The following is a 25,448-nucleotide window of genomic DNA, read 5'->3' as shown; positions in this document are numbered from 1 at the left end:
TGTTCCAAAATTAATATCGTTTATGGCCTTCACACGCGTTGCAGTATGCTCCTATTCTTTTTATGCTCAGCTACTAAGATTTCCCTTCAGTGGTAAAATCAGATATGAATATTCAATACTTAAACGGGCACAGTTAAGACATTAAATATACATATACATACTGTATACAGTACAGTTTTCATACGGTAATATGTTTATGTTCCTAAATCAATCTCTTTTATGAGCATGTGAAAGGCATGGTGAATCGATTCTCAAAAATTACTGTACTTTGCATGATTGGAAACAAATGCGTGATTGCGAAATGCTGTGGTGTTACTTTTACAAAGACGGTCAATGAAAAAAAGAATGTTGACCAGGGCAATACTTTGAGTTTACACTTACAGCTTGTCCAAGGTCATTCATTATTAATACTATTAGTAATATCTTCGTTAAAGACTTTGATGGCCACAGCTCAAACATGAGAGGTTGAGCTTTATTAGCTCCACCTTGCGGAAATTCCGGATACTATTATTTTGCTTGTCATATTATAGGAGAATTTACGGTAACTCGCGGTATTTACCGGTAGCTTGCGGTAGACTGCGTACAGCGTACCGCAAAATAATGCGGTATCGCCCGCGCATTTTGAATGGCTGCATCTGTAGGCTGCCAAAAGTCTCCGAAACCAAATTTTGATAGCAGAAAATTCTCACTCGTCCAGAAGTTCCCTTGGGACCCAACATCCAGCACAGAGTGGTAAAAAAGCGTCTTTTTTATAGACCCTTGCAGCGTGCATTGGTGGTTCAGTGGTAGAATTCTCGCCTGCCACGCGGGAGGCCCGGGTTCGATTCCTGGCCAATGCAGTGGCTTTTGCAGCGAGCGGCTCCATCACTTGCATCCCCTTTCAACTCGCAACTGAAAACCCACTGAAGCTTAGAAGCTGTGAGCCAGGTCAGTACCCGGATGAGGATGACCTACAGGGAAAAGCAAAGCTTACAGCTGGAAGCTGTGTTAATGGAGCCAGCGGTGGGACGCTCACCCTGACGTCTGTGCGGGTCCCAATGCCCCAGTATAGTGACGGAGACGCTGTGTGGTAAAAAGGCGCTGTCTTTTGGATGAGATGTAAAACCGAGGTCATAGCTCTCTGTGGTCATTAAAAGTGACCACCAAAACCTTTGACAAAAGCTCTTGGTAATTGATGGTCTTCAATAATGCTTCTCCTTTAGGTACATTTAAATCAGCTGAAAAATGCTGTGAAATGGGGGGGCACTTCAGGCCAGTGTAGGATTTGAATTTGAATTTTTGAAGAACCATTAAACAGCACGAGAAAGCCCGTACACTGAATTGCAGGGCTTTCTATTCAAAGAAGGACAAAAGAAACTTCCCTGAATTCCATTTTTTGCAGCACAGAGAGGACAGTGGGAACAAGGCCTGTTAGCTCAGTTGGTTTGAGCGTGGTGCTAGTGACGCCAAAGTCTCTGGTTCGATCCCTGTTTGGGCCAGGCAGTCTCCTCCTCTCTTGCCAAAACCTGTTGCTTTCTTGCTGTGGTGAGATTGGTGGTAATGCAAAGACGCCACATACTACCGACAGACGAGAGTGTTGCGGGAGAAGAGAGAAGTGATGGAAGATTGAAGAGTGTCCTAGGTGGAGCCAAGATGAAGTGTCACAATTGCCTAGGGGAGGATTTCAAATGTTTAAGATGGTAAAAATAACCGGAAGTGATCCCCCAGTCCGGCGCAGTCTGACGTACTTCTGTCATATAAAGTAAAACTAGATGTCGAACTGGAGCCTCACCATTTGCATAAGTGAGGCTCCAGTTATACATCTAGTTTCACTTTAAATGACAAAACTGAAGAGACTTAAAAGAGCTGGAGAGGATTTCTTACAACTTTTGAGCCGGCACAGTTTTCGAAAACGTTTTATTTAAGCTGCACTATACAACACAGACAGCCAAGAGTCTCCAAAACAAAACGAATTGACAGATAGAAGAAAAGTCCCACTCGTCCTAAAGTTCCCAAAATCCAGCACTGAGCGTAAACAAAGTGTTCAAGTAGCGTGGGAATGCCACCCCTAATGCTAGCTGGAGTTTGAGTGTCTGGTTCAGAGTTTGCTCAAGAGTTTACCTTTCACAGATGCGCAAAGATGAATGCTGAGGGTGCACGCTTCAAGGCGCCTTACAGTGCAGAGAGTGATTAGAGACAATTCGTGACGTGTGCTCGTTCCCATATACCGTACGCCCCGGGTTGCAGTGCTAGGATGACGTCCAATACCGCTTCGGAACGTAATGGCATTATATTCAAGTGCAGGACGTGAGGGTTTTATTTTGTTCGTTTTGTTCTGCTCTGCTTTGCTTTGTTTTGCTTTCCATGGCGTTCGTAAGAGCGTCAATAAAAAGGCGATTCCTGCGTCTAACACGAATGTAAGAGCTATTTCAAGAGCGGCTTCTAAAATGCTTGTAGACATTTGTCTGTTGTTGATTGTTTTTTTGTGTCTAACAAAGTGCCATTTTCCTGTCCGGACGGGGAGACTTTATCATTCCCACATGAAGCAACCCTTAAGTCCTCTGAGGTGTGTCTGTCTGCAAGGCTTGTATTTTGGAAAAGTTTTTTTTTTAATGGAGAACGACTTTGAAAAAGGTTTCCGCCGGCGCCTCGCGATCCATGTGAGATTGTAGCAAGAACGCAGCAATGGCGGCGCTCGCTGTAGTCGTGTCCGAGTGGTTAAGGCAATGGACTAGAAATCCATTGGGGTCTCCCCGCGCAAGTTCGAATCCTGCTGACTACGGTGTCCTCCTCACGTAGTTGTGTGCCGGCGCAAGCAAGGAAAAGTGCCTTTTTGCTTTTCCTGGTGGTTTAAAAACGCGAGATCGCTTGTACCCGCTGCCTTGGAAAGAAATGTCTACATGTTTACTTGCACATTGTCTATTGTTTGTTTGTACATTGTCTTGATGCACTGTTTGCACTTTGTCTTGTTTTTTACACTTGTTTTACAATCGAGAGACCTTCTGTAAGTAAGAATTCCATTGTACCAGTACCGGTTACATATGGCAATAAAGTTCAAGTTCAAATGCTTCAGCGTCCGCAAACGGCATTTTGCAGCTGGAAGCAGATGGCGACGCTTTTTGCGGTCGCGTGTCTTGTGCCCCATTTCCGGCCTTTAACATCGAATCAATAAAGCTGTTAGAACCGACACCATAGGTGCTTTTCTTACAACTTTTGATCTGACTCAGTTTCGGAATGCAATTCCTGAACACTGCGAGAGACAACCTACAGATGCAGCCATTCAAAATGAGCGGTAAAAACCCGTGGTACAGTAACCAACCCGCAGGGCACCGTAGGGCACCGCGGTAAGTGATTGGCTGGCCAAAATGACCGACAGGGGCACTCGTGGTGCATTGGTTGGTAGTGAAAAGATTTCATCATCTAATGTCTTTACTGTGCACATTTCAATCCGCTTAGTTTTGAATATTTATATGGAATTTTACCACTAAAGGGAAATTTTAGTAGCTGAGCATAAAAAGAAGAGGAGCATAACGCATCTGAAGGTCATAAACGATATTAATTTAGGAACATAAACATTACTGTATGTACATAAACTGTACTGTGTATGGCTGGTCTTGATAGTGTAGTGGTTTGATGGGTTTAATGAGACAATTATCAATTGTAGCAGTAATCACGAGGTTGTTCGTTGGGGCTTTTAGAAAATCAATCGTCAGAACAACTAACAACGCACACACACGGGTTCAATACACGAGATACATTTATTAATATAAACTGTGCACCAAACATATACTAGTCTGCCTGGATACGAGCGGCAGACCTTACTGTGAGGGTTATCAATATACAAGGTATATAATCTCGAAGAGATGCAAACACAAAGAGATACACAACAGAGAATATATGTCAATATATATCGTTCGGTTACCAAATCGCTAATCAGTGTTATTACCCACTGTTACTCTAAACTCGGAAGTAAATACATTACTCATGAATTAAATTGATAACAACTTGTGTTGAGGTACAATTAAATTCTCGAGACGCAATGTAGAACATGGGGTTTACTTATCCACTGTGTTTGGATTTGGAATTTCCCGGCACGAACACCAAACCAGCTGACAGGCTCTGTTGCAGCGGTTGTCCAATGGGCGTTGTGTCGGCGTCCTCTGGCTACCGGCCAACCAGTCGAGGTGCAGCTCGGAGTAGGAAGGCCGGAGGAATCTGACTGCGGCGCGCAGGGCAGTCGTTGCTCCGAGGGGATCTACCAGCAGTCCGGCTGGCTAGTAGAAAGTCTCTATGCACAGAGTGTGACCGCGAGTCCTCACAAGTCACTCTTTTGCCTGGGAAGAAGCTGGTTCGTTCCCGGTCCAGCGCTGCTTCTGAATAAGCTATTCAGGTTGTCGACGAGGGTCCAACTGTAGGCTGCCGTTGATCAAGCGGAGCATTCACGTTGGTAGAATTCTGAATACGTACGGGATCCTCGGCCTCGCGCTTAGAACAAAGTCCAAGTCCTTTTGCAGACAACAGCAGTTGTCACGTGATTGTCTCTGAGGATGCGTGAAAATGGCCAAGGAGAGCCCAGAACTGAGCTTGCGCTCCCTTTTTGATCAAGACCCAGATGTGTGCTGATTGGTTGAGAGTTTGGCGGGCATTGGAGACCCACGTGGTATTACCACGCCCTGCCAGTCCCTGATTGGTTGGTCAAGGTGAGATATAAGTCACTTACTCTTGACACTTAGAAATGCAGTCCAGATGTCCATTCGGCACTCCCTAGACAGATAGGCGCCAGTGGATGACCATTGATCATGATAGCCAGGCTTAACTAATTGCATCCCCGTCTGGGAGCTTGCTTCTTATCAAAAGAAAAACATCTTAAATCAGCTTGCATGAATTCTTTCTCTGTGGCTGCACCACAGAGATGGAGGGTGAGATGGGGCCTCCTTTAGGAGCATACCAACGCTTAATTCTGTCTTATTAACAAGCATTGCCGCTACATATCCCCCCTTTTTGAAGGTCACGAGGTCCTGAGGCGTTGTTGCCTTCAAAACAAAAACAGAGTTAAGTGATGTTTGTTGTACCACGGTGGATTCTACCACCCAATATTCACATTACCTCTCAAGAATTTGTACAGGAAATAGTGTTGGAAAGAACGTTGCGTATACCTGCTCTCAGTTATAAGGTACCTAGGAATGAGGCATTGGGCATCATCATTAGCTCTAGACCTTAAACTTCCGGCAGTTCACTATCAGTATCGGATAGCTCTGCAGCAGGCAGACGTTTGGGAGTGGTTACCTGATTTCGGTGATAAACCATTGCTCCCTTTGTCTCATTCAAACTACCCCGCAAGGCTTTGATACAAGAGAACAGCATCCAACACATTACCCCAGCCATGATCCAGCTACCCAGCAGCAGTGTCAAGATGACCACGTTTATTGTTCCTAGCGCCCCAGAGGATCCACAACGACTGTGCTTGGGACCTACCAGTGTAGTTTTTAAGTTTGTGTCGTTAAGAACAAATTCGACTACCTGTACACCCTCAAGACTTACTGTCTCTTGGATTCTCTCATCCAAGTCAATGCCGTGTCCTCTGAAAGCGTCCACAATCTCGAGTTCCGTTTCGTATAGTTCTGACTCCAGGTGATACAGTGCTAAATCGTTGAGATGCACTATCGCTCCTTCAGGAACTTGTAGAAAAACTGTTTGGTTGGGTAGCTGCACTTCGGTAGCTGTATCATGCCTGTCATATGTTATTGTAACCGTTAACTGTGGTGTGCTGACCAGCCATTTCTTTCCCACCTGCTCAACCTGGGGTTCGTTAACCTCACTTTTGCTCGTCACTGTGGCTTTACACTTTTCAGTGGCAGCCCCCTTTCTGATACCACACAACCTCTGAGTTGTGTCCCTAAGGAATGGCTTACTTGGGCATACCCAGTGGATATCCTTGGTTGATATACACAGTTCCAGGTTTGGAACAAGATACAAATTTGGATCATCCTCCTGGTAAGCTACGAGCGGTGGGGTGGTCAACTTCACATGCATGTCCCCCCTCCAGAAGCCAACGTTCGATATAGACTTGAGTCTATAGATATCCTTGCCACTCACGATGGGAAGGTTCAACAGGAAACCTATTTCCTTGGCTTCAGGGTTGACATGTATAGGAATGGCACTGCCTAGACTGTATGCAAAATGTACCTGTAATGGCTGCACCATCTCAGAAGTGGTTGTCCTAAGTACTTCTTCTACTAAGGACAGTGGAACCAAGTAAGTTGGAATCTGTCCCATGGCTAAGCTAGTTATCGTGGCACTAAGCTCCCTAAGCAAATCCTGCATCAGCATCCTGACCTGTTGCACGTAAGCATAATCCCACTGTAACACGTCGACAATCCTGCCCACGGTGTGGAGGGTGTTATTTAACACTGCTGCATGAAGGTTTACTGCTAATATTGTGCCCTGTAAGGTTTTCCCTAGGCTTTCCAGCCGCTGCTGCTGTTGATACAGCCTGTCCTGAATTTCTGGCATTTCCTTAAGTAACCCAGACACCTGCCTTCTCAGGGTGGTCAGGGTGACAGTGTAAGCAGCAAACAGACCAGCTGAAAATAGCGAGCCCACGGCGGAGGCCGCAGCAATCAGACCCCCCAAGAACCTTTTGGGGCGGCTGAGGCCTGTCATCTCCTCCTGGCTGACTGTTGCCTTCCTCAGCTGGCGGAGCATGTGTATAGTGTCTAGCTGGGCATGCCATACAGCATCCTTAGCCCACTGCCTGCCATGATGGGACACCCTACTGTTCATGTTGATGTGCTTCCGAAACACATCACTTGGGTCCAGCTGCACATACACTCGCTGAGTATATGTTCTGCAATTTGTTAACAACAATCCGGGAGCGTCCTGCAGGACTATGCCGGTAGGAGGACCGGGTTCCACAACTTCAAGGGGCTGTGTCGAAGCGATCCACAGCACTGTCAGGACCAGCCGTGGCAGTTTTAGGATTCCCATTCTGGAACACAGATGAGGCACATGGTACAGTTCCACTATAATTTTGAATATATTTTCCTAGGAGGACCTACACTACAGTACCTAACTACCTGCAGCTACAAAGGGGCACCCCCCTCTTGATCGGGTTTAGACTTTTAACCCTATTCTGTGTCCTCCGGCGCCATTTGAGGTGGGCGATACAACCGGAGGTGGTTGCGATGCACCCACTTATAGACCAGAGATTGCCTTCCTTTTTCAATCCGAATTCGATAAGCTACCGGTGATACCTTATCAACAATCTCGTGGGGTCCTGTCCAACTGGGTAAGAATTTCCGGGCCACCCCTGTGGGTTTGGCAAATTGGAAGTACAGGACCTTGTCTCCTACTTGGAGTTCCTGGTTAACTGCCTTTCGGTCATAGTATGCTTTCCTACCCTCTGCACTCCTTCCCAGATTGTTCTGGGCAAAAGCAAAGGTTGCCTGCAGATGTGCTTGCTGACACATACTGATGGGCCGTAGCAGCCCCCGTCGTGCTCAGGTCCTCCACCCCATAAAGACAGTGTAGGGGAAGAGTCATCTTCCGACCTGTCATCATCTCAAAAGGTGGGACCCCCGTAGAGCAATGGGGCGTGGCTCGGATGGCCATCAGAACCAGGGGCAGCTTAATGTCCCAGTCCCTACTGCTGGTGGAGACAAACTTTTTGAGCATACTAACCACCGTTCGGTTTGCCCTTTCTGCCTGGCCCGAGGATTGAGGGTGGTAGGAGATATGCAACTGGGCCTTGACCCCAAGCATATTCCACAGGGTTGCCATTACTGTAGCTGTAAAATGGGTTCCCCGATCCGAGTCCACGGTCAGGGGGAGTCCCCATCGACTGAACACATGGTTCACCAACAGCACTGCAGTTGTCTCTGCCGTGTCGTTGGGTGCTGGGAGGCACTCAATCCATTTTGTGAATGCACACGTAACCGTGAGGAAATATTTGTTCCCTCTGGATGACCTCACCAGCGGCCCCACCCAATCCATTTGTAGATTGGACCAGGGGAATGTCATGCCCTTTTTCTGGAGTGGTGCACGGTGCAAGGGCCGTGATGGTTGGAACTGGCTACACGTCAGACACCCCTTTACATACGCGGCGATGTCTTGGCCCATGTGAGGCCAGAATGCCACCTGCTGGATAGTGTCGTACGTGGCCTTGATTCCCCGGTGACCCCCACAGGGCTCGTCATGAGCGTGTTGGATCATGACCCCCCGATGGCAGCGGGGAACTACCCACTTTGGGACACCTTGTGCAACTGGTACACAAACCAACAACCCCTTTATAATTTTTAGGTTGTCTTTCACCTCTGCCAGCTCCTTCAGCTCTGGAGACTGGCTCAGCACCTGCTCCGAAAGAGGTTGATGCACTGGGTCAGCGATATGCTGATACATTAGCCCAATTGCTGGGTCCTGTTTCTGCATTTCCGCAAGATCGGTGTTAAAACCCTGTGACCCAAGCACTACAGATTGAGGGTCAGCTCCGACATCCTGTCTAGCCCTGCTTCGGGTGACCGCCTTGACCTCAGCCACGGTTTCTGGGGGTAGCCATTCCTGCTGGAACTGCCAGGGTTCACCCTCTAAGGCGCCAGATTTAGCCAGCCGGTCGGCCTCATCATTCTCGTCTTTGTCGGGTCCCTTCACCTGGGAGTGTCCCTTCACCTTCCTCCAGTAAACCATCATTCCAGCCTCGGTCGTGAGCTTGTCACTGGCCAGGAACAACTCTTTGTTCTTTACTTCCTTGCCCCGGGCATTTTTCATGCCGGTACCCTTCCAATACGGAAGATGGGACACGAAGCTATGTCGGGCGTAGTTCGAGTCACTACAGATGACAAATTGTTTAAGGCCATTTGTCAGGGCCTGCTGGAGGGTGATCAGCACCCCAGCTACTTCCGCATACTGACTAGTCTTTGGTCCTAGCTTATAGCGGGTCGGCCCACAGGGAGTATTGTCTTGCCAGACTACTCCTACCCCTGCTAGCACCTGCTGTTCGTGGCGAAAAGAGCAACCGTCAACATAGGCCATGGGTAAGCCCTGGCCCACGTTTTCATCGTAGTACCGGTGATTGTTCGGTAGCTCAGCAGCGGGAATTGTTTCTGGAGCTTCCATGTCAGTGTCACAGCCGTGACACACTTGGCCCAAAGCCAGGCCCTGTCCCAGGTACATTTTCTTGCTCTGTGCATAACGTACCTCTATCTCATAGCCTTGTAGGGCCATCATCCATGCCACAATCCTGCTATTTGACACCCTGCCCGCTTTGAGTCTCTGGCTATGCAGGAATGTCACAGGTTGGTGGCAGGTTTCGATGATGATCTTTTGTCCCCCTACATAACTACGGAAGTGTTCTACCGACCAGACCGTAGACAACAGGGCCTTCTCGCAGTCCAAGAACTTTTGCTCCACTGGGTTCAGGGCTCGACTGGCATACGCCACCACCCTTCGCTCTTGGTCATATTCCTGACTCAGAGCAGCCCCAAGGCAGTGCTCTGAGAACCCTGCTTCAAGGTAGAAGACCTTATTTTTGTCAGGGTAGGCCAAGCACGGCGCACTACCGAGTCTGCGCTTCAGCTCCATCACAGCCTGTTCTGAGGAAGGTCCCCACTCAAAGGGCACGTCTTTCTGCAGCAGCTTGTGGAGGGGCCTTGCTATTTCAGCGTAATCCTCAATGAACTGCCGGGAATAATTACATACTGCCAGAAAGCTGCGCAGTTCAGACAGGTTAGTGGGCGACTTCATATTCTGGATAGCTTGGACTCTGCTGGACTGTGGCTGTATGCCTTGGGCTCCAACCAATAGTCCCACGTACTCCACTTGGGTCCTACACCACTGTCCCTTAGCCAGAGACAGTTTGGCCCCTGCACGGGAGAGCTGGGTCAACACATGCCTGATCTCGGCCAGCATCCATCCTCTGTCCCTTCTTTAGGACAAGGCGTACCGGAAACCCTGCTGTTGACGCAGGAACGATCAGGTCCGATTCGTTTACTACCTGGCAGGCCTGAGGAATCGTCTGACCTGACCGAATGTTCTCGGGGTCGCCGCTTAGAGAGTGGGCATCTGGGTTCACCCGTGTCCACAGCACACTGTTTACTGTGTCCAGCTGGGCGCCCAGTCGAACCAACAGGTCTGCACCAATACAGACCGAATGGGTCAGCTGAGGTGCTACCTGGAAGTAGTGAGGAAACTTCCTTTTTCCGATGGAGATGGAAGCTGCACAGCTTCCTTTGCTCCAAATGGACCTATGAGGTGGGGGTGCCCACCACAGACCCTGTGATTGCGTCACCAGGGTCACCTGACGGCTTCGCGACAGGTCCTCGAACAGACCTTCACTGATTATGGACTTCTCAGAGCTGAGGCTGAGAATTACATCATCAACCTGCACTTCTGCCACCTGGACCCCTCCCACCACCATGGGGTGGTAGTCCTTGTCCCCCTGAGGTACCAGGGCGCACAGAAAGGACTCCCATTCATTACCGGACAGGGAGATCCACTCTTCTTCAGGGATGAAAAAGGGGTGTGCTTTACCTGGCGGGTCAAGCAGCTGCTCGGAGCACTGCTCCTGTAAATGGGAGACCGTGGGAGTGCTGGCCTGGGCAGGACTTCCCTGTAGTTTTGGAAAGCAAGAAGAGACATTTATTTCTCGTCCAGAGGAACCAGGAGAATCCTCCAACTCAGCTATGGTGTTCAGTGGGCACTGTGTGATCACAGCATAACCACTGAACCCCCCTTTTTGCTGTACGACAGGCTTAGGGTGCTTGACCTGAGCCCACAATTTTCCACGCTGGCAGTCCACCAGAGGCTCCAGCCTGTCAAGCAGGTCTTGGCCAATGAGTAGTGGCTCTGTTTTAAACCTAGAGATGTAAACAGGATGCACCACGTTCATTGGCCTGAACCTAAGTGCCACCCACACTCGGTGTGTGATCCTGGCATGATCCTGGGTATAGCTGGAAATATCTATCTTACACGGTTCTACCTTAAGTCTGATGCCTTTTCCTTTCGCTACTCGTTTGAGCTCGCTGAGTAGATCGGCTGACATCAAACTAATTTCAGCCCCAGTGTCAACCAGTGCTTCTCTATCTAAGACGTTTTCAAGAGAAACCTTGATATAAATACGCCTTGCTTTGCCTTTCTGGCTGAGATTCCCTAAGAATTGTTGGAAGCCTGCCTTTTCTTTGACTTCAGGGGCGGGGTCAGCGCCCAACTCAGAGTCACAGCCTTCTTCCAGGCAGGAACCCTCCCACCCAATCAGATAGACTGAGGGAGGGGTTTGGGATGGATCCCCGCCTCCTCCAGTGAGAAGGGGCGTGGTCCCACTAAGCTCATTCACGCTTCCGGCATTCAGTGCGGAAGGTTTACCCTGTCCTGATCTCTCAAGCAGGGCTTGTTCAAGCCTGGCCAGGCGGGTTGCAGTCGACTCCCTTCGTCCAGCCTTCTGATAGGCTCTGCCTGTGCCCTTGCCTTCCCCGTAGCGCTCACGGCGGCTCTGACGCTTAGTGCGGTCCTGCCTGCCTATTTTGCGCCGGGGCTTAGCGGGCTCAGGAACCTCAGCTCCCTCGAGTTGAGGCAAGTCGTCAACCCTGCTGGCTTTAGTGGTGAACACGGCCGTTTTAGCAGGTTTTCGCTCTGAGGAAGCAGAGACTTCAGCTCCCCAGGCTTTTTGAGCCAACCTTCTAATGTCAGCCATTTTCATCGCTTTTGCATCAGTGTGCATCACAATCATTTTCCTGATTGAGGGATGCAGATTAGCAATGAATAAACCTTTGAAATTCACGTTCTCTTCGCAACCCTCTTCATTCCGCCCTGCAAAATAAGTGCGCCTAAGCCTCTCATAATAGTCGCGAGGGGCTTCAGCTTTTTCGTGCTTAATATGGTGCGCAGCGGCCACGGCAGCTATGGGATCGATAAAAGCCGAAAATTCTCCGATCATTGCCTGACACAGCTCCTCAAAGCTATTACAGACCTCCGGTCCTTGTCTAGACATCCACTCGTGGACCGCTCGGCTAGTAGTTTTCCTTACTAACATAGCCTTTTCCTGTTCGGACGCTCCGGGCATAAACTGCAAAGTATGTCTCAGCTCATCGATGTAGGTTTCCACATTATTCCCTGACACTGACGGGTCAAACCTTTCTACATCTTTGGCTAACTGCCTCAGGGAGTGGAGGTTAATTTTTACGGTTTCTCCACGGGCAGGGGGACGGCCGTGATCAGGAGCAGGGGGTCTATGCCTGAATTGCATCGCCCTTGCGTCTCGCGCAGGACTCGGCGATCTCCCCCATGCCGATCCGACCACAGACCCTGGCCGGGAGAAACCTCCTCCCGGCGCGCTGGGTGAGCGCTCCGGGCTGCTAGGTGGGCTGGCATGCAAGTGGGATCTAGCCTGTTTTGCTTCCAGTACGGCAGCATCTAACTCCTTTTGCCTTTCCTGGCTGAGCTCATTTAAACGCTCAATTTCTTTTTCTTTTTCTTTCAAGCTCGCTTCCAGGTCTCTCCTAGCTACCTCAGCCGCAGTTTCTCTAGCAGACAGGTCATCTAATTTACCTAAAACTTCCCTGAGTCTGTCTTCACTTTCCTCATTTTTCACTCTCTTTTCTCTGATTATATCCAACAACTCAACTCGCTCCGCCTTATATCTTTCTAGCTTTCCCTGAAGCTTTTGAAACTTTGTCAGCTCGGACAAAGACAGTTCCAGCTGTTTAGCTAGATTTAAGGCGAAACTCGATAGGACCTGAACTGCGTTCACGGACCCTCCTGTGTTAAGCTGGTTCGCTACCTTAGCTACTAAATCTACTTGCAGCTTCTCAATATCATCAAAGTTCAACTTTTCGATACCGCTCCAGTAACCAGGATTGTCGTCGCTAGAAATAGTACTTATAAGCGACTCCACTTCAGACATTTTAGCAGCCATTGTCATTACGTCAGAGAAACTTTAAGAGTATTACTTTTTTTTCTTTTACCAAAATACAGTATGGAATCTAAACACCCGAGCAGATGGATTTCCAATCAGTACACGTTACACTAAACGCTAGAAAACAGGGGGATTTCTTTACGCAGTTATCAGCACACCCGGTATTCGCGTATAGAAGCCGCGGTGCTGTGCTGAACTTGAACTCACAGCAATATCAGTTATTCTGTGCGATTGATTCTCATTTCATTCTAAACTCGCCCACCCAGGGACGCCATTAAATGTAGTGGTTTGATGGGTTTACTGAGACAATTATCAATTGTAGCAGTAATCACGAGGTTGTTCGTTGGGGCTTTTAGAAAATCAATCGTCAGAACAACTAACAACGCACACACACGGGTTCAATACACGAGATACATTTATTAATATAAACTGTGCACCAAACATATACTAGTCTGCCTGGATACGAGCGGCAGACCTTACTGTGAGGGTTATCAATATACAAGGTATATAATCTCGAAGAGATGCAAACACAAAGAGATACACAACAGAGAATATATGTCAATATATATCGTTCGGTTACCAAATCGCTAATCAGTGTTATTACCCACTGTTACTCTAAACTCGGAAGTAAATACATTACTCATGAATTAAATTGATAACAACTTGTGTTGAGGTACAATTAAATTCTCGAGACGCAATGTAGAACATGGGGTTTACTTATCCACTGTGTTTGGATTTGGAATTTCCCGGCACGAACACCAAACCAGCTGACAGGCTCTGTTGCAGCGGTTGTCCAATGGGCGTTGTGTCGGCGTCCTCTGGCTACCGGCCAACCAGTCGAGGTGCAGCTCGGAGTAGGACGGGCGGAGGAATCTGAATGCGGCGCGCAGGGCAGTCGTTGCTCCGAGGGGATCTACCAGCAGTCCGGCTGGCTAGTAGAAAGTCTCTATGCACAGAGTGTGACCGCGAGTCCTCACAAGTCACTCTTTTGCCTGGGAAGAAGCTGGTTCGTTCCCGGTCCAGCGCTGCTTCTGAATAAGCTATTCAGGTTGTCGACGAGGGTCCAACTGTAGGCTGCCGTTGATCAAGCGGAGCATTCACGTTGGTAGAATTCTGAATACGTACGGGATCCTCGGCCTCGCGTTTAGAACAAAGTCCAAGTCCTTTTGCAGACAACAGCAGTTGTCACGTGATTGTCTCTGAGGATGCGTGAAAATGGCCAAGGAGAGCCCAGAACTGAGCTTGCGCTCCCTTTTTGATCAAGACCCAGATGTGTGCTGATTGGTTGAGAGTTTGGCGGGCATTGGAGACCCACGTGGTATTACCACGCCCTGCCAGTCCCTGATTGGTTGGTCAAGGTGAGATATAAGTCACTTACTCTTGACACTTAGAAATGCAGTCCAGATGTCCATTCGGCACTCCCTAGACAGATAGGCGCCAGTGGATGACCATTGATCATGATAGCCAGGCTTAGCTAATTGCATCCCCGTCTGGGAGCTTGCTTCTTATCAAAAGAAAAACATCTTAAATCAGCTTGCATGAATTCTTTCTCTGTGGCTGCACCACAGAGATAGAGGGTGAGATGGGGCCTCCTTTAGGAGCATACCAACGCTTAATTCTGTCTTATTAACAAGCATTGCCACTACAATAGTTTAAAGAAAAAATACACACCAGTCTTCCATTTCTCCCTAAACATTTTAAGCATGAAAGTTTTATGAAACGGTACCCAAATATGTGATTGCTGTATAGAATGAATTTTAATTTTTAAAAATTATTTAAGACGAAAATTAAGCTGTTTACATCTTCCGCCTGAGAACAGTCACCCGTTGCTACCCAACGCAGAAACACAGCCACTAACTAGCAAAGAGAGGACATTAGCTAGCCAATATGATAAAGAAATAAATGATTATTTTGTTTATTTCTTTTGCACATTTATTTGAACATTTCCATCGATTGTACAAGCACTTGGAAACTGTCCAATCCCTAGTTCATCAAGCATTTACCGGTCTGGTGCCGGTCTGTGTCTTCTAGGATATAATGCCAGCGAACTCTTGTTTTTATGTCCACTATAACTACGCTGGGCAAACGTTCCGAGGTCAAATTCTTCCAGCACGGGGGCACCTTTAAAGCGGAGACGACGGCACCGAATTTTTTTGGCGCGCCTTCTCTTTAAAGCCCTGGCCAAATATGAAGACAGTACGTACAGTTATAATTCAAACGGAATTAAAAACTACACATCCCAGTTACCATGGTGGTGCTTGTGATCATTGCATTTAACCAACGAAACAGGGCGAAAAATCAGTCACATGACTTTGGGGCAGAGTTTCGAAAGCTTAACCTATCAGCAACAAAACGAAATTTACACGATAGGCTACCTCAAACTGTCAGTTACACGACTGTGTATGTCGCTTAAGCCACTCCTATTTGGCATTTTAGTTATGGAGGCGAGAAGACGCCCCCCACCCCCCCCCCCTCTCTGGGTGTCTGATTTGCCGCCATCTTTAACTGTTCGGTGTCCGAATCGGAGTAGCTACGCATACGAAATAAAGTTAATCCCAACTACAAAACATATATTTTTGTGGTAAGAGGGCGCAAAACATCAGTATTTACTGCTATTAATTACTGTACGATTTATAGTTGAAATCTGAGCCTAGATATAAAGTTAGATATAAAGTTAAAATCTCGACAAAGCAATGTAGGAAATACAGAGAAAATAAATCCTTTCTGACATCTAAAATCAGTTTCGATCAAGGTCTCTAAAACGAACAAGAAAAAGAGGATTTTCGGAGGGCAATTACGCTGTGTTTATATAGAATAACTGATTTATGAGCAATCTAATTTCTTGTTTGTTTAAAACAGTGAAATGTCAGCTGCAAAAGATCGCACCAGAAACAGCACTCTCTCTGCCTGTCATAGACGTTCAGGAAAGGCTGAATGAAGTCATGTCAAGTACAATAATTCGGTGATCAATAATAACAGTTGTAGGACAGTATATAAGGAGGATAAGGATTTTGAAGTTGACTCGAAATCTGATAGGTAACCAGTGCAAGGACTTGAAAACAGGTGTAATGCATCCCTGATAGGATTCTTGCTGTCATATTCTGAACATATTGAAGATTGCTCAGTGTGGATTTAATTTCCCCAGTGAACAGGATGTGCATTTATTAATTCTAGAAAAAAAGCCTTTCTTGATTTCTCTAGTTCCCTTTAAAATAAACTATTATTCCACAATGCAGAGTATTACATGGCCAGTATTTACACATGATATTTGTGATTTAAAGAAATTAACACAAGCAGCTTTTGGAGATTTAAGTGTTGGCTGAGTTATTGCAGGATAAAAGACTAGAGATGTTGGCAAGAAGAAGATAATTTGGGGAAAGCTGAGGAATACACTTATAACAAGAACACTTCCTAATGGGGTTAGGCATACTTTTGATGAAGATGATGAAGTTAACAGACTATATGTTTACATAGATACTGAAATAAGGATTGTATTTTAGATTATGTGTAGTTTCTGGCATTGAACTGTGTGTTGGATGCACATGAATTGAAGGAGTGGGCAAACATAGCTGATGCGGATCCACAGAGCCAGCATATTAAGATGTTTATAATTAGAGGCAATTTGTTTAAATAACTAGGTATGGATACTGATGTGCAAGAGAGGTGGAAAGGCTGTTTCCTTAAGCCAGCACTATTAAATATTTTATTCTCAGTGAGATGCTGCCATTTCATCGTGGGTTTCTAACACTGTGTATAGTTCCATCCACACAGTGCCTTTACTTCCATCCATTTCTAAACTCTTTATCCAGTACAGAGGATTTGGAGCCTATCCCAGTAAGCAACGGACCCTGGACATAGCGCCAGTCCATCACAGGACAGACAGACACAAACACACACACACCAGGGCCAGTTTTCCCATAAACCAATTAACTTACCAGTATGTTTCGGAGTGCGAGAGGGAGTCATATCACACATATGGAGAAAAACCATGTAACCCAGAGAGAACATGTAAAACCCCCACACACAGGATGGCAGGAATTGAACCTAGGACCCCAGTACTGCAAGATAGCAATGCTAACCACTTCGCCACCATTATAAATGGATGGGTATCTTAGTTATCTTTCTAGTTCACAGGTTTGCATGCATAATTTAATTTTGAAAGCCACTGAGACATGTCATGGAAATATAACTATCAAGGAAGCCACAAGAGAGAGTTCTCACCTGAGTAAGGTCTTTATTTCAATATTGCAATATTGGGAGCCCTGCTACCACTTCGCAAAGTGCAACCAAAGACTCAATTTGTTACAAGCAGTATAGGGTTTTTATAAGACGTTGCGCTGTAAAAAAGTTCAGCACGTGGTCCCTTCTAAAACTTCCCCTTTCTCTAAGAGAAAACAGATTACATCATAGAGCGAGAGAAGAAAAACTAGATTTGTTATTCAAAGCTTATCAGTTACTTTCAGCTAATTCTAATGACCCAGACAGCATATATTGTTTTGGTACATTGTCTTCTAAACTAACCTAAACAGTGTACTTTGTTGACAAACTGTTTTCTAAAATTCTGCACGTACTGTAGCACAGCAGTTACATCCTTGAAATATATTATCTAAAAGCACCAATATATTTTTTTCAAAGCTCTCTACATTTTTAAGAATCAATTTACTTATTAGATTTCCACTTCAATTCCCTCCTTTTTATTCTTGAAAATGATTAAAAGTTAGATTCTTCATATGGACTCCCAGGAGGCTCCCATACTTCGGATTCTTGCGTTCTTATCAGAACATACTGATGCACAAACATATTCATTACCATATTTCAAAGCATTGGAATAATATATTTCGTACAGCAACACAAAAACAGGAAGACAAGTATCACAGCCCCTATAATCGGTGTTAGTAACTTAAAGAAAAACATTCCCCCTGGCCCAAACCGTGATTTTAACCAGGAGAGAAATGGGTGAGGCTGTAGAATGAGGCATTAAAGCACATACATAACAAGATGCATTACATTTCTTTAACTTTACTGTATGATTTATAAATTTATACCACAAATTACTCCTATCCCCCTCATTATCAGTTTCATTCAGCCAGTTTGTATACAAAGAGGCTTCGCGTTTAGATTCTTCCTCTTTCTGGGTGGTGACAGGCTTCCACATAAAAAGGAAAAAGGCTGGGCACATCAGTCCCAAGCATGTGATCCCCATCTGTGCTTGTGCACTTTGCTCAGTTCGTTTACAGTGGGAAGCATGAATCCAGGGAACCCTTTCCGTGACTTTCACAGCAGTCGCAGTGGTCAGCAGCCTTGGTACGGCCCCCTCCACCTGAGCGAACACCACCTCTTTTTCCTGTCTTTCACCAGAATCCAGTCTCCTTATTCATGCATTAGTTCTTACAGCACAGGTAAATCCCTGTGGGCTGGAGCCCAGCATTTTTCTTAGGGTTTTTTTTTTACAAGATTGGTCAACAGCTGGGTCACCTAAACAGCTGTCTATCACCCTAATAGAGAATGGCCTAAAACTGTGATTATAGCGAGGAGCATACAGTTATTTCCATTCTAATACATCTGAGTTACACTCAGACTAAAAGCAGGGCTATTTACCCATGCCAATAAACCTAAATAATCACCTCTATCAAAGGGGATTACTCCCATGAGCATCTTTTATAGCAATACAATCCCAACATGAGCTCTGATTATTATTTGTGGCTGACTGATAAAGTATTGATTCCATATCCCCATTTTATCAAAGTAAAGCTCCTTACACTTAACAGGTACACTGTCGCCCCCCCTCAGGAAGCTCAACAAACACAGAAACAGTGACAATATAATAATTAATGTTCACTCAGTCTCTGGTGCAGTGGTTCGGTGTCGGCGCAATGCGTAGATCCAGCGATCTCATCCTGTCACTCAGATGGCAGAGTCGGTAGTCAGTTGCACTTGATATGGTCCTTCCCAGCAGGGTTGCAACATCAGGCAGGGTATATCTTCCTCACCACACCCACTCGCCAGGTATCAGGTCGTGTCTTCCCTCTACTGGAGGTCTCCAAGTGTCCAGCACCTGTTCACCAGCCCCGTGCACCACTTCAATTAACAACCTACAAAAAAACCTACAATACTACAATAGAGAATTAGCAAATTCAACAATCCATTAGCCAAATTCGTCCCTCCAGGAAGTTTCGTTGATTGGCCTGTGATGATATCAAACAGGCTCTATTACACAGTTCTGTTTGATCCAGCCCGCATCCCATGGCGCTCCTTCAGTCTGATGTCTAGTCGATCTTTTAGAGTTCTGTTCCTTCATTCCACTGTTCCAGCAGACTGAGGGTGATCTCAGTCCATCTCACCCCGAATAATCCAGCCACAGCCTGTCCCTTGATCATAATACAAGCGGTAGGGCAGTGCCCACCGAGGGCTTATCTCTGTTATCAAGTGTTTGGTAGACACAGAGGCAGTGGCAGCAACCCACTGGGAAAACAGATTATAAGAGCCCAGGTTTCTCTTGACAATTGTCAATTTGCCAGTGCATGAAAGGTTCCTCAGGAGCAGGCCTTTTGAGCTGTAGCACCCGCACCTGAACTGTAGCTGAGTTCCTTTGATAAGCATCACATTGAGATACCACATAAGTGGCTACTGCTTCAAACACGGTCCCCACCCAGGTTTGGGTAACCAGCACACCATTTCTCACACCCAGGTGTCCGACAGAGTGCATTTGTCGAGCTACAAAGGGCATTAGGCTGTGAAGGCATGCAGGGCGTCCAGTGTGCTGGCAGCACCACACCCAATCATCATGAAGCACCACACTCTTTTCTAACCATGTCCTTTTCTCTGCTTTAGAGGCCTCAGCCTGAATATCCTGTAGCTGTCCCCTTTTCACCAACAGAGGTCTCACAGGGGTCTCAGACTCCTGCTCTACCAGGACTGCTCACCTGACAGCTGCATCTGCAAAGTTGTTCCCTCGAGTTACTGGAAACATTTCTTTATTATGTGATTTACACTTTACCACAGCTACTTCAATAAGCAGCTGCAAAGCTTCTAACAGTTCAGAGACAAACCCAGCATTCTTAACTGGAGTCCCTGCCATGTTGGGGAAATCCCTATTCCTTCACTGCCATCCAAAATTGTGGCATCCACCAAATGTATATATACAGTCTATATAAATTGCTACAATTTTCCATTTAGCATATTTACAAGTTTCAATTAAATATTTTCATTCGGTCTGCTAGTTCTACACCAGATTATTCACAGTTTATACAGCCAGGCAGGTAGCCTGCACAACACATAAACACGGCCCCTTGGCCACCGCATCAAGGGGTCCTGAATAATAATAACCCACCAGACGATGCCTATCTCCATGCTCCTGCACCAGCACAGCAGCTCACAACCCATTTCTTTCACTTACATACAGATTACATACAGATGATCCGTCTGAGGGAATCCAGTCCAGGGCCAGTGCCTGCAAGAAAGCTTGTCTCAAAACATCAAAACTGGTTTCTGCTGCAGGGGTCAAGGCAATTTTGTCTTTAGACTGCACTACCCCCCTTAAACCAATACGTCACTAGACAAGCTCGTTCTGAGAAGGCATTCACCCTGGCTTTATCATGTAGTTGGTTTTATACTCCTTTTTTTTCAAGATCCAGTACTTGGAGTAGCCCGGCCTTATGGATTCCCTCATTAGGTAAAACAATCACAATATCACATAACTCTATTAAGTTAGTTTACATAAATGCTATTTCATGCAGTAATTCCTTATAAAATGCTGCAGTCTGGGCCTAAAATAGGTCTGGGGTGTCCCCCACCCACATCAGTAGTTGAAACTGTACATCTTTACCCAAGCAGACTGTGACAGCTTATATTTGCTTTAAACACAACCCTTGCACCCCTTCTCCTGTAGCCTCCTGTTACCCGTTAGAAAACTTTATATCACATTTTTATGCTGTTTTAGTCTAAAAGTAGGACAGCTGTGCTCCTGTGTCCCCCAGTTACTGCACACTGTAAGATTATTTCACTTTTATTTCAATCCTGAGATAAATTTAGGAAGGCTACAGAGGGGTTTACTAGATTAAAACTTTTAGTTCACGCACGGCTCTCGTTTCAGCTTCTGACATGTTCTTTAATTGTGAATTCAAGCCTCTTTCTTCCAATTTCTCCAAAAAACACCTTTTTTTTAGTAACTGCACACCAGCTTATTAGTAGTTTTGTCTTTGGGGTTTTATATCTCGGTATAACATGAAAGTCGCACAATAATTTCGACAAACTGGCGGCTCCCTTTTCTCCTCCTTGGGAGTCTTTTTACCTCCCATTTGCAGCGCTCGCACTTCTGCATGCATGCTTCGCGAGTTATTAAATCAAATCTCTCTCCGCTGTCCGTAATATCAGGAAAGCATAGTTGTACATTCTTGGCAACATCAGGTTTAACACACTCAAGTAAATTTGTTTTATTACTGTGGAAGTATCTTCATTCACTTCCTTTTCATCGGCTAACCCCGAGTATACTATCCATAAAGCTATAAACCTTTCTGTAAAATCTGAAAACATCCTCACTTCCTTCTGCTGACATGCTGTTACTTTTCTCTAATCAGTTTTCGGTGGGTAATGCTCTTTCAAAAATCTCCACACTGATTCCCACCCTTCTCCCAGATTCTCTCTCAAGGCGTTCTATTTCTTCTTTTGCTTTTTCTTTTTCTGCATATATAACTTCCTTTTGTTCAGCCATTGCTTTTAGCTTTTCCATCAGGGATTTTTGCGTCTCATCTATGATATTCTGTTGAATTCTCAAATATTCCTCTAACTATTGTTTATTTTTATCCAAATGTTCATACACTTTTCTACATTCCTGTTCAGCCTAAATTCCGTCTGACAGTCAATATTTCTTTTAAGTTTCACTTTGGATTAATCAAACTTTTTTTCTTCACACCAAACCATTTTCACGTCTCCCACGCGCCCCGCGGAATCCCCCAGTCGAGACAAACTGACGAACTATCACAATTCGGGAACACGGACCAGGTTCCAAATCCTGGCTTTAAATACACAGTTGAATCGAGTTACCATTTTCGGCTCTTCTGCGAGTACAGTTCTAGTTACTACCTTCAGCCGTACTGCAGTCGTGTACCAGGATGCAACACCTGGATTTTTTCGCACGGGCAGGGCGAGACGCTACTCCTTCAGCAATCCCTCTTTTTCTACCCCACCTTCACAAAACAGGCATCTAAAACACATACACCATTAACTCATTTTTTCTGTTGTACTTGCTTCAGCTTCAGGAAAACCCTGAACCCACCACAGCAACATGGAGAGGACAAGGGACTTTTTAGAAAAGAGGAGTCCTTACCTCTTTTTAGAAGCGTCCGCCTATCTTTTCCTCTCCATGTCCATGTGGTTTAATTTAGATGGATACTTCTTCATCATTTGGGTCATGTATCCGCCAATCTGCCTCCTCCTTTTTAGAGGACGTTGTAAACCTTTAGGAACAATATGATCTAGCAACAAGGTTATGTCACTGTAATTAGGCTTAAGACAATCGAGAACAAGGCTTGCCTTTCTTCTAAATTCTTTACGGTCATCAGGCAATTTAGGAAAAGACTTAACTAATGCAAATAATTCACTAGGAGACCAATGTCAATGTACATATGCTGGAGTTCCTTCTGGACCTGGAAAAGTGCACATTGGCATTTCACAAACAAGTGAAAAGGCTTTGGCTCCGGACCGCTTTCTAATTTCGGTGGAGACTTTTTCTTTTTAGTACGCATGGCCATGACTTTAGCTGCAGCTTGCTGTTCTTTACTTTCAAGACTAGTCTTTTTTGAAGCTTCCCATTATTTCTGTGATTCCTCTTTCCATTCCATAAGTTTTCCAATTCAATTTCTTTCCTTTCTTCTCCTTCTCTTCTAAGTTTCCCCTTCTTCAGGAAACTTCTTTTTCCTAATTCAACTTTCCTCTGTCGATTCTGATTCACTTACAAAGATAGTTATAGTTATAGTTATATACTTCATAGTTATGGGCCCCTAATTATCATATATAAATTATGTGCAAGTTCCCTTACACCTATTACCCTAGCTTTACAGTTCATGAACATAATTTTTTTTACTCTAACCCAGGCTATAATTGTTTCTCTGAATTTGTCGTACATGTACTTTTGCTGGACTGCTCGGTCCCATTTTCGTCTCTGAATTTAATTTTCCCATTTTTACCGATCGGTGCCTTACTAAGAACCTTATCACATTAACTACTCCGCAGAGCAAAAACCACACGTCTGTGTTAAGATAAGTTCTTTATATGAGTCCTGGACTCATCAAACCCGCGTGAGAACACCCCTGTGGCTCGCTTCTCAAACTATTAATTTTAAAGGATCACTTACTGACGTCAGACAACTGCCAATTCTCCAGACGCGTCTCTGGAAGGATAAACAGTTTATCCTCCGAGGTTCGTCCAATTTGCTAAAATTGTCCGGGTCCGGATGGAGTTTCAGCAGCCGTTCGCGCTCAGGTTTGTGATCCCGGACGAGCCCCCAAATTGTCATGGAAATATAACTATCAAGGAAGCCACAAGAGAGAGTTCTCACCTGAGTAAGGTCTTTATTTCAATATTGCAATATTGGGAGCCCTGCTGCCACTTCGCAAAGTGCAACCAGAGACTCAATTTGTTACAAGCAGAACAGGGTTTTTATAAGACGTTGCGCTGTAAAAATGTTCAGCACTTGGTCCCTTCTAAAACTTCCCCTTTCTCTAAGAGAAAACAGATTACATCATAGAGCGAGAGAAGAAAAACTAGATTTGTTATTCAAAGCTTATCAGTTACTTTCAGCTAATTCTAATGACCCAGACAGCATATATTGTTTTGGTACATTGTCTTCTAAACTAACCTAAACAGTGTACTTTGTTGACAAACTGATTTCTAAAATTCTGCACGTACTGTAGCACAGCAGTTACATCCTTGAAATATATTATCTAAAAGCACCAATATATTTTTTTCAAAGCTCTCTACATTTTTAAGAATCAGTTTACTTATTAGATTTCCACTTCAGACATCAGGTACTACTGTTGTATTTATGAAAAAGAAACAAAACAAAAAACATACTAACAACTGTGCCATCCTACTCCTTAGTTAATACATTTTATTATTCATAAACAGTTAACATTGTTAGCAAAATATTTTGAATTATATTTAACCCTATTTTTTCTTTAGTTTTGTATTTAACTTTAATTTAATATTATTGATTGCTAATAGTTTATGCTAACACCTAACTTTCTTAATTAGATGTATTTAAAACAGTGAACTAAGTGTAACATACTATTCAGAAATACAATCGAAAATAGTTTTGTGGTGTTTGTATGGATGAAACGTTTCTAAAATGTATAACGTAACAAAATTAAAGACGATTAAAATCTGTAATCTTTCCACTTGTAATGTCATTAGACAGAACAACACGTTTCTGGTTTGTTTTAATTAGTATTAGTTAGTAGTTAGTAGTTTTAATTTAATTAGTATTGCAATTCGCACTGATTCCCTTGCGAAGATATGGACTTAAGAATATTCGTGCCTGGTCAAAAAATGGCATTAAGCACTTAAAATTAATATGGTTAATAATAGTAAACTGTAACATGCTGTAACAAGATCGGTTAAACTGCGAAGAAAATGCTTTCAGAGGAAATGTTTCAGGTGTGAAGAACATAGATCTCCAATGCAATTTCAACCAAACCTGTTCGCACACACCCTGCCCCCACTACCATTAGAATATACACAAAGCACTGAAATCTTTCGAGCTAATGATCAGGTGACCCGAGAGAGAGCGAGAGAAACACCAAGGGGTGCGGAACCAGGGAACTATTTACATGGAAAACGGGCGATCTCCCCAGACTGTCCGCCCGTTTCACTGTTACCTGGATACCTCTTTATTTAGAACTCACTAACACTGATTTTTAGTTTCGAAGGATTCAAGTAGGGTTTTAGATGAAAGGCAGCGACCTTAATCAAGCCCAAATCATAATTGAACCCATTCAGAGCCTACATTACATTTTAGCGTTTCATTCTGAGCAGAAGACCCTCACACCTGAAGAAGGCTTGCGTTTTCTCTCTTCTCTTTTAAGCATGTGTACAATGTGTAATACAATTACAATGTGTAATTACAATGCGAATCGTATGAGGGTGGGGGGGAGGTGTCTTTCGCTGGAAATCTCGCCTGCTTCTACTTTACGAGTACAACCCCCTCTCTGCCGGAGTGCTGGCTGTGACGAATTAAACCGGTTTCACAGGTTTCAATCACAGACCATGTGACATGGGAGTCAGGAAACTAACACACAGCGCCACCAGATTTGATAACACTATAAAAACGCTATAAAATAATGTGACTAGGCACAGAACAAGTTTACAGCACAGTACAATAATAAATGCTGACCATGACTTTAGAAGCATAAATTGCCTTACACTCAATTTAAACACAAGCTGTCTTTAGCCCTCTAAGCTGGTTCATACAGAAATGTAGAGATCCAGGCTCAGAACACGCAGCTTCATTAGCGAATACATATGCAGACATATGCAGACGTTTTACAGAGGATGGATTTTTAGAAACATC

The 25,448-nt window shown here is 45.0% G+C and overlaps 1 non-coding gene across 1 annotated transcript; it reads left to right on the top strand.

Annotated features, from left to right (window-relative positions):
* The first annotated feature begins 768 nt into the window (after positions 1 to 768).
* trnag-gcc (transfer RNA glycine (anticodon GCC)) lies at positions 769 to 839 on the top strand. The gene has a single exon. It is a non-coding gene; the product is annotated as a tRNA-Gly (tRNA).
* The last annotated feature ends 24,609 nt before the right edge of the window (positions 840 to 25,448 follow it).

This window comes from Atractosteus spatula (genome assembly GCF_055471065.1).
Source record: "Atractosteus spatula isolate fAtrSpa1 chromosome 16 unlocalized genomic scaffold, fAtrSpa1.hap1 SUPER_16_unloc_1, whole genome shotgun sequence".
In the NCBI taxonomy this organism is placed as follows: Eukaryota; Metazoa; Chordata; class Actinopteri; order Semionotiformes; family Lepisosteidae; genus Atractosteus; species Atractosteus spatula.
The sequence above is the reverse complement of the archived record's forward strand: the minus strand, read 5'-3'. Positions and strand labels throughout refer to the sequence as shown.